The sequence below is a fragment of the Papaver somniferum genome, chromosome 5 (assembly GCF_003573695.1).
Source record: "Papaver somniferum cultivar HN1 chromosome 5, ASM357369v1, whole genome shotgun sequence".
Lineage (NCBI taxonomy): Eukaryota > Viridiplantae > Streptophyta > Magnoliopsida > Ranunculales > Papaveraceae > Papaver > Papaver somniferum.
The window spans coordinates 125,004,992-125,015,894 of NC_039362.1; positions in this window are offsets into that span (position 1 = coordinate 125,004,992).

The window sequence follows — 10,903 nt, forward strand, 5'->3', positions numbered from 1 at the left end:
AAAATGGTCAATTTATCACTACTAGAGGCCTAAGACAACCACACGTCTGATTTTTGGTCTAGCTGATTGACTTGTATACAACATGTTTTCTATTATTTGAACACCGAGTTCAAACAATCGCCACAGTGTATCTAATTGCATTATTGGTATTTTTTGCAGGCAAGCATTTGGTAGTAAGAATCTTTCTAACTTATCTTGTAATATCTTCGTAGAGAGTCTCCAAAAATTATTGTTGTATGTTGATGATACGAGGCCGCTGACATAGTTGTTCATGTTGAGGAAGTGTTTGCATTTTGAATAGTTCCTCGGAACTGCATTTTTTATTCAAACTTGGATTGCAATCAGTTTTGTCGTGTTGTAGCTTCTATTATGGCTATCTGAGTTTGGATGTTTCCATTTGAACATAGTACAAATGGATGCAACAGTTTGATCATTATGGCTAGGCCTGTCAATATTTGTCCGATATCTGGTATCCGTTTCCGAGTATTCGAGATCCTATAGGATTTTATCCGTTTTATCGGATATCGGATATCAGATCGGATATTTTATCGGATATTTCTTCCTTAACATATCGGAAACGGATTAGACCCCATCCGAAATGTTAATATCCGATATCCGATAGTATATGAACTTATTTGTAATTTATCCTAATTTCAGTCTAGTATCGGATATTGTCGGATAAATATCCGATAAGTGTCAATTATGAAAATGTTTTACAAAGGTTTTTAAGCCTTTTTGTTATAACCGAATACTATCGGATATTTATCGGATATCCGATAGCTTAGCCTATCAGAATCGATATCTGATTTTGATATCCTGTAGGATCTTATCGGATATCAAATATTCGGTAGTGCTTAACATGTCGGATATCGGATTTATAAATATCCGACGGATATTCTACCATTGACAGGATTAATTATGGCCTGGCACAGAAATGATACACGCATCGAAGCAGTGTACCGCTGAATGCATCATGAGGGTAATGAACGGTCCCTATGCGCGTGCTTAGCATCCGGATAGGGGCAGGCAGAAATGGTCCCCACCAGCCCCTCTCATACTGTGCGCCCCACGATGTCCATTCTCAATGCGTTAATCATTTTTGTTTTTTAATAGATTTAATGTTGGAAAGTAAATTATATGGTTCGCATCATACCATCACTTTTACAGTTTTGAAATGAAACAGCACGTGTGTCTTTGCTAGTGATTTTTAACATTAGACAATTCAGGTTTGTCACCAGGACCCAATTTAGATATCAAATCAATGCCAAGGACATTTTTTTTAAAATTACTTTATTAATTAGATAAAGAGTATTACATTAACTAGTTGGAAGCCTAACAAGCTAAGCTCCAACAACATACTACTACATAAATTGAACAGGTTGTTGTGCTAGCCTACCAACGAGTCTCATGGGTAACCTAGCCAAGAGAGCCGAAGCGGATGGGGGCTGAGATTGCGTCACAAGGGGGAAAACTAACTCTACCTTCCATGTTAATTTCTGCAATAACTCTACCTTCCATGTTAATTTCTACAAATATTACGCCATTGGCGGCTCGACCCTGGGACCTCCTGGAAAGCATGAAACTTTGGCGAACGGGTATGACCAGCTGAGCTGGGTACCCATTATTATTATTATTATTTTATTTTATTTTATTTACTTTTTTTTGGCAATCAAAAATTTCAATTCATTCGTATCAAAATCGTGATTACATGATCACTTACAAGAATAATAAAAACATCAGAATACGAGATAATCAAAACCCTAATACAAATAAAGATATCAATTACAAGTAAATCGCGCAGAGAAAGAGCCATAAACCGCAACGATATCCAATTTATGTACATAGGGAAGAATGATGGTATGATCCGGAATCGATTCCGACCATTTAATCTGATCTTCATCTTCTTCAATAAGAGATGCTCCTAAAAGAAAGGAGTAATTTGTCCATAATCTTGTAGATCCAAACATACCTGGATGCCCGAAATCAATGCCAACGACATGGACATCAGGTGGTATCTAAAGACTTAAAGTCCTAGACAAATAAAGCTCCCACGTTGAATGGTGATGAAACCCTCGCTTCTTATTGGCCGAAATAAGCCTTTTGTGGTTTTTGTGAAGCGAAAGTTTTGGTGAGGACATTTAGCAACGTATCATTGGTTTAAAAATCACAAACTCAAAAGAAAAACTTAACTTACCGTGTTTGGAGTTTTATGGAAGTTCAAATTCACTTCGGAGTTGAGTACGTATCATATTAGCACTTTTTTTTCCAAATTAATGCATAAAGGGAAAAAAATCAAATATCTTTGACACATGTTTTCTGCAAAAAAAAAAGGGAAAACTAAATAAATTCCGCACATATTTCCTATCTTTTCTCCACCTATTTAATGTATTCGCCCGTGCACGCAAATTAAAAATGCATCGCCATAGGACGAGCCGAACCCCATGCATACCAAGTTAAGAGAAAAAAAACTGTCGGTACATAGCACGGGCACAAATCTAGTTGATCCTTAATCCACCATCGTGAATCAAGAATTGACTCATGGTGATGGAACAAAATAAAAATAAAAAGGAGGTTATTTCCGAAAACTTTGAAAACTTCTAAAAAACCGGAGCTTCTCTTATAAAAGAAAATTTGCTTTTTTGAGCATCTCTAATGGAAGGTGCGAATTTAATTTTTTTTATGACACGTAGGATTTTAGACCCTCATTTTAATTAAATTCATCTCTAATAATAGGTCCCAAAAAATAAGAGGAGTGCCAAAATAAATATGAAGGTCTTAGACCTTGACCTCCATGTAATCTTTTTAACAATTTTTTTAATTATTATTTCTAAATAAATTTTTTTAAACCAATAAAAAAAATCACTTTATTTTTTATCCAAAAGATGGGGTAATTTGCATTACCTCCTCCGTAAAGATTCGTAATTTGCATTACCTCCCCTACAAAAATAAAATTAGCAAAACCTCCTCTAGTCAATAATTTTGTTTATTTCAAGTTAGCTGACTCAGCACTAACTTACACGTGGTTTTTATTTCTTTGGGGTAATTCGCGTTACCTCCCTGTAAAGATTGGTAATTTGCGTTACCTCCCCTGTAAAGATTGGTAATTTGCATTACCTCCCCTACAATAATAAAATTAGAAAAACCTCCTCTCGTCAATAATTTCGTCTATTCCAAGTTACTTCCCCTACAAAAAACCACGTGTATGTTAGTGCTGAGTCAGCTAACTTGGAATAGACGAAATTATTGACGAGAGGAGGTTTTTCTAATTTTATTATTGTAGGGGAGGTAACGCAAATTACCAATCTTTACAGGGGAGGTAACGCAAATTACCCCCCAAAAATAATACTTCACCATTGGAGGGAGATAGTTCATGAGCAAAACATTATTATTTTTGCCACATATATAAGACTGGGTCTTATGGGAATGCCCAAGCTCTTCCCAAGAGCAAAAACCGTGGTCTAAAGTGCCTCTTCCCGCAAGGCTTCCCTAGTGTATGGGAATCCCAGCGGGAAGACTCCGGATACGGCTAACCATTAGCCGTTTTAAAAAAGTGAAAAACACTAAATCATTAACCGTTCTAACTCAAATAACATACAATAATTGTCTGTTCCATGTGAACGACTACTCGTTAACCGTTTTTGGGCTTCTTAGAACGGTAACGAATACCCGTTCCTTGACCTTTTTCGTTTACACTCCGTATACACTCATTTTCAGTTTTAGTGTTGTTTAACCAATATTCATACTCATTTCAACTCCTGATGTTTAATGTCGCACAATTTTTTTTATTACCGTTGGATCCAATTGCCTTAGGTGCATTGTGGTCAGCTTAATTAAAAATGCCAATTTTTGAGATGTGTTGTAGTGTACACATGGAGTCGCTAAGTCGTATTTAGATGGAAACATTTAAATATAAGTGACAAAGAGGTGTAAACAAGTTCATTTTATTCGGATACTTAAACTAAATAGTACATTAAATCAAAATTACTGGAAATTAAACCTAACTCACTGTCGCAGGCATCGCGACTGCACTTAGACGGTGCATCAACCCTTTAAACCGTTCGGTGTCCCTAACGGCCGAGTGTAGTCTCGGGAGAGTTTGTCAGAGATGTACCCACAAAACCTATACTGTTGGCGCATCTAAACTAATCTTCATCACAATCTTCACCATCTTCACGGCATAATATCTCGGGATCATACTCTTCAGGCAACCTCTGGTTCAGGAGTAAATAACATTCGTATAATTGGAATGCTTTACCGATTGCGGCTTCGTATCTATGTTTCGACTCCACTTCCTACATTAAACAACCAAATATTAAAATTGTGTTATTAAAATAATATTTAAAAAATTAAGGTGTAAGACCAAAATTAAAACACTTACACATTCGTTCATGGTCCATCCAGAAGGTAAGTTTCTCAAAACCGGAACCAAAAAACTTAGGTACAGCTTAACCTTTCTCTTAATATTTGGTATCCTATTTTGTAATACTCTAGATGTTCTCAGGTGTGGGTTTCTGTTCCTAACCGTCAAATATAGAACCACAAGCTCCCATAAATTGACCCCTGAAACAATATTTCTTGTTTCTCCTTCGGCGACAAAGACGTTAATCCAAGACTGGGAGATAGCTGCATCTTCAAGAGGGGTGAATCTGGCGACCATGACTACTAAAATAATAAAACAATGTGCTGAAAATTAAACAGAAGATATATTTGGTATAGAGCAACATTATTTATACTACATTTTTTGTCTTATTGGTATCTCAGTTTTCAAATCTTACTACTGATATTTGTGGTCTAGTGTGGTCACTTTGGTTACTGATTAATTTATGTCGGTCGAGTTTTCTTATCACAAGTTGTCATTTTAGTCAAATCACTCATTAATTTATTACACAATTGGAGATTCTGTAATTGAGTTGACGTATCAATGTATTTTTCATCTTTCGACATATCACCTCACTTCATTTATTTAAATCCATATATGCTCCTGATTTTATTTGCCTTTACTTTTATACGTTTCCATCGAGTATTCTAGTCAAGTGCAACTTGAGCATTGTCATAATGTATTTGGATTATTTGAATCTTCAGAATCTTTTTTCGTAACATATTTGGTCGACTACTTTTCCAATAAAATACATGCACTTGTCCTTAAGACTCATCAGATCAATGTCTTAAATTTTGGTGAGTTTTCATATTGATGTGTTTCTTGTTGTGTGAATTATATATTATTCAATAATTTACTATGCAGTATGGTAACATTTTATACTTTTCTATAAAATCCCCTAAATTGGATCCCAAAGAGCATACCCTCATTCCATATGCAATAAGATCTTCCAGTAAGTTTGTAAGAAGATATTCGTGATGCGGTTTAGTAATGAAGAAGATGTCGGTGTTAGTGGAAGCATGAATTTTAGAACTTAACCGAGCCAGGATCCTAGGAGAAGAAAATCAATCAACCGAAATTTGGAACCGTGTTTTCCAAAATTTGAAGATATTATCGGAAACGACAATTAATACTGAAATCCAAACATTTGTTACTATTCTGTTTGATGTCAACTTGAAGCATGCATCATTGTCATACGAAGTTCGAGTAAGGATATAACAAAAACTAGTTAATAAGTTGATCATCTATATACTCTAATGTCTAATGTTTTATGTTATGTTATCATGTTAATGTTTTCTTTTTCAAAAAATGAAATCTCTGATCGAGTACCGTGAAGACACTAAGAAACCTTTTAAATTTGATGCATTGTATGAGCAATTGAAAGATGTTGTACCTTGTTATAATCTTGAATGAATATGTGAGTGTGAACATGTTTTTAAATAACTAGCAAAGTTTTAAATTCAAACATCAAATGGGTACAACAGGATTAAAGTAAAAAAAAAACACCGTAATTAAATAAAAGCAACTGGAAGTTAAAATCACAACTACTTAACTAATTAACACGACAACTAATTAACTAATAACCAAGACAACTAATTAACTAATTACGAAGATCGTATCCCAACCGGGTACATATTTTCTCATGCATCTTTGATACTGCATATTTCTTCCATTCAGGGAGCCTTTCCACATCCATTAATAATATTTCCATATCTTTCTGCCTAATGGTCATTTCTTCATTGTGGGCTTTCTTCTCTCTTGTCAAGGTATCCCTTGTCCCATTTTCAACTAATTTGCGCATAAACTCATTTTCAGCTAATTTTTCTTCATGTTTGACTGCATCCTTCTTCTCAAAATAATGAATCATGTTGTTCCAGCCGCGTTATGCAACTTTAGCCATGGAATTTTCCATCCTAGACTTATCTGCGCTAAGTCCCCTGGCTTTATCCTTTGCAAAAAAAAAACGTGTTTGTGTTTGTGTTTGTGTTTCCGTTGCTGTATCTGTGCCATCACCATATTCACTTTCCGTTGTTGTATCTGTCCCCTACCAAATACAATACTGTTTCCAAATATTCTTACGAGTGTTGAGCCTGCTATGAATTCGATGACCCATGAAGGAGGCTAAACCAATTATGAGTGTTGGAATCTACAAAAATAAAAGAGTGTTGTCTTAAGATATGATATCTACCTATTCTCAAATGCATGCACAGTGGAACGCAATTGATAAAACAATTCTTCTTACCACGGGCTTTATTATACCGATTTCAAGGAATGAAGTTTTTTTTTTCTCCTTTCTGGCAGTCTTAGTGATGAGGTAACCAATAACATATGATTTATATTTCGGTATGAATGCGTGTAAAAATGGTCAATTTATCACTACTAGAGGCCTAAGACAACCACACGTCTGATTTTTGGTCTAGCTGATTGACTTGTATACAACATGTTTTCTATTATTTGAACACCGAGTTGAAACAATCGCCATAGTGTATGTAATTGCATCATTGGTATTTTTCGTAGGCAAGCATTTGGTAGTAAGAATCTTTGTAACTTATCTTGCAATATCTTCGTAGAGAGTCTCCAAAAATGATTGTTGTATGTTAATGATACGAGGCCGCTGACATAGTTGTTCATGTTGTGGAAGTGTTTGCTTTTTGAATAGTTCCTCGGAACTGCATTGTTCTGACATTTCATTGTTTTGATGGTCCAAGTATCTTCCTGACACCATTGATGTTTTCGGTGAAATACGACAACTGAGAACTATGGGCAACGATGTTAAGAAATGAGCTCTTCTAGTTTAGGCATTTTGATTCAGTAAATAGCTGTGATACACACACAACGGTTTTACACCATGAAATGCACAACGAAGGCAATGGACGGTACCGATGCACGTGCTTAGCATCGGGATAGGTGCGGGCAGACGTGGTCCCCACCATCCCCTCTCACATACAATGCTTCGTTGCGCCCCGCGGTGTAAAATCAGGGTGCGTTAATCATTTCTGTTCAGTAAATAGGAAAGTGCATTTGAACATAGTACAAATGGATGCAACAGTTTGATCATTATGGCATGGCACAGTTGCAGTTAGTTGTACATTCTCACTTTTTTTTTAATAGATTTAATGTTGGAAAGTAAATTATTTGGTTCGCATGATACCATCACTTTTACAGTTTTGAAATGAAACAACACCTGCGTCTTTGCTAGTGATTTTTAACATTAGACAATTCAGGTTTGTCACCAGGACTCAATTTAGCATGATTGATAAGGGTTAATACCAGCTCTACCAGGGGTTGATACCAGTCCATCGATCCAATGGTCAGGATCGCCATGATCTTTTTGTCCTATATGGACTGGTATCAGTCCCTAGTAGAGCTGGTATCAGCCCTTATCAATCATGCAATTTAGATATCAAATCAATGCCAACGACCTTTTTTTTTTGTCAAACAAAAATTTCAATTTATTTCTATCAAAATCCTGATTACATGATCGCTTACAAGTAAAAACATCAAAATACGAGATAATCAAAACCCTAATACAAATAAAGATATCAATTACGTACAAGTAAATCGCGAAGGGAAAGCGCCATAAACCGAAACGATATCCAATTCATGTATATGTAATAGGGAAGAATGATGGTGTAATCCGAAATCGATTCCGACCATTTAATCTGATTTTCTTCTTCTTCAATAAGAGATGCTCCTAAAAGAAAGGAGTAATTTGCCCATAATCTTGTAGATCCAAACATACCTGGATGCCCGAAATCAATACAATCGACATGAACATCAGGTGGTATCTAAAGACTTAAATGCCTGGACAAATAAAGCTTCCACGTTGAACGGTGAGGAAACCCTCGCTTCCTATTGGTCGAAATAGGCCTTTTTTGAGTTTTGTGAAACAAGCGTTTTGGTGAGGACACTTGGCAACGTATGATTGGTTTAAAAAGAATGGAAAAAAGATTAAAAAAAAGAAACCAAATTAAATTTGGATATTTAGGTGAGGACACTTGGCAACATATGATTGATTTAAAAGGAAAACCTAACCTAAAATTACGAACTTAAAGTAAAAACCTAACTTACCATGTTTGCAATTTTATGGAAGTCCAAATTCAATTTGTAAATCGAGTTTTTACTATATTAGGACAAATTTTTTCAAATTAATATATAAAGGCGAAAAAATCCTCATATTTTCTGCGAAAATAAAAGGAAAACAAATAAATAAAATTTGCACATATCCTCAACCTATTTAATGTATTTGCCCTACCACACCAAATCAAAAATACATTTACACGAGGCAGGGTGAAGCCCCGCGCTCACCAAATCAAAAATGCATTTCCACGAGGTGGGGCGAAGACCGGCACACACCAAGTTAAAAGGAAAAAATAAAATAAAATTTGCACATATTTTCAACCTATTTAATATATTTTCCCCGCCACACCAAATCAAAAACACATCTCCACGGGGCGAATTCCTACGCATACCAAATCAAAAATACATCGCCACGGGGCGGAGTGAAGCCCTACGCACACCAAATCAAAAATATATCGCCACGGGGTGGGGCAAAGCCCCGCACATACCAATTTAAAAGAAAAAATATGTCCGGTGCGTAGCACGGGCACAAATCTAGACAAATAAAGCTCCCACGTTGAATGGTGATGAAACCCTTTCTTCTTATTGGCGGAAATAATCCTTTTGGGGGTTTTTGTGAAACGAGAGTTTTGGTGAGGACATTTGGCAACGCGGTTTAAAAATCACAAACTCAAAAGAAAAACTTAACTTACCGTGTTTGGAGTTTTATGGAAGTTCAAATTCACTTCGGAGTCGAGTACGTACCATATTAGGACTTTTTTTTCCAAATTAATGCATAAAGGGAAAAAGAATCAGATATCTTTGACACATATTTTCTGCAAAAATGAAAGGGAAAAATAAATAAATTCCGCACATATTTCATATCTTTTCTCCACCTATTTAATGTATTCGTCCCGCGCACGCAAATAAAAATGCATCCCCATAGGACGGGCCGAACCCCTGCGCACACCAAGTTAAGAGGAAAATAATGCCGGCACGTAGCATGAGCACGAATCTGGTTGATCCTTAATCCACCATCGTGAATCAAGAATTGACATATGGTTATAGAACAAAATAAAATAAAAAGGAGGTTGTTTCCGAAAACTTTGAAAACTCCTAAAAAAACGGGGCTTCTCAATTTGATTTTTAGAGCATCTCCAATGGAAGGTGCGAGTTTAATTTTCTTATGACACGTAGGATTTTAGACCCTCATTTAAATTATATTCATCTCCAATAATAGGTCCCAAAAAATAAGAGGAGTGCCAAAATAAATATGAAGGTCTTAGAGAAAGTCTTAGACCTTGACCTCCATGTAATCTTTTTAACAAATTGTTTTTATTATTATTTCTAAATAAATTTTTCTAAACCAATAAAAAAAGAAATCACTTATTCTTTATCCAAAAAAAAAGAAAGAAAACAAATCGGGGTAATTTGCGTTACCTCCCCTGTAAAGATTGGTAATTTGCGTTACCTCCCCTACAATAATAAAATTAGAAAAACCTCCTCTCGTCAATAATTCCGTCTATTCCAAGTTAGCTGACTCAGCACTAACTTACACGTGGTTTTTTGTAGGGGAGGTAATGCAAATTACCAATCTTTACAGGAGAGGTAACGCAAATTACCAATCTTTACAGGGGAGGTAACGCGAATTACCCCCAAAAAATAAAAATCACGTGTAAGTTAGTGCTGAGTCAGCTAACTTGAAATAAACAGAATTATTGACGAGAGGAGGTTTTGCTAATTTTATTTTTGTAGGGGAGGTAATGCAACTTACGAATCTTTACGGAGGAGGTAATGCAAATTACCCCAAACAAATCACAAAAATAATACTTCACCATTGGAGATAGTTCATGAGCAAAACATTATTATTTTTGCCACATATATAAAGTCCCGCAAATAAGGATCTAAATAAAAATTCCACATAAGATTTTTACCTGCACCGTTGGAGATGCTCTTAGAGTGGAGTGGAATGTGAAATTTGCACAAAAATAAATTTCGTCCAATAAACAATTTTATAGATTTTTAGCGTACACTGTTGGAGATGCTCTTAGAGCAAGGGCGCGTTATGGAATGAGTGTTTTTAACACTCATTCACTGCCCAAACCAGTGAGTGCCTAGCTGAATGAGGGGGTTTGCGACCGTGGTGAGCAAATTTTATGGTCTAAGAGGCTGATGTTCAGCCGTTTCCTTTTTTTTTATTATTAAAAAAAATACAATCGGCTAAACATTAGTCATTTTACCTTTTTTTTAGGTTATTTAATATTAAAACTTGTAGAGGGCCCACCTTAAAGAGTTTTAAATTAATAAAACTCTAAAATTATCCCTGGGAGGCATATTTTCAGCCGCTCAAGATTTCTTTTTTCCCAAACGACTAATTTTCAACCGCTTAGTGAAGACTTTCGACCTCTCACTCGTTCCAGTGAGTGTGTGAGTGATTTTGGGAGAATTGGGGAAGTTGCACTACCT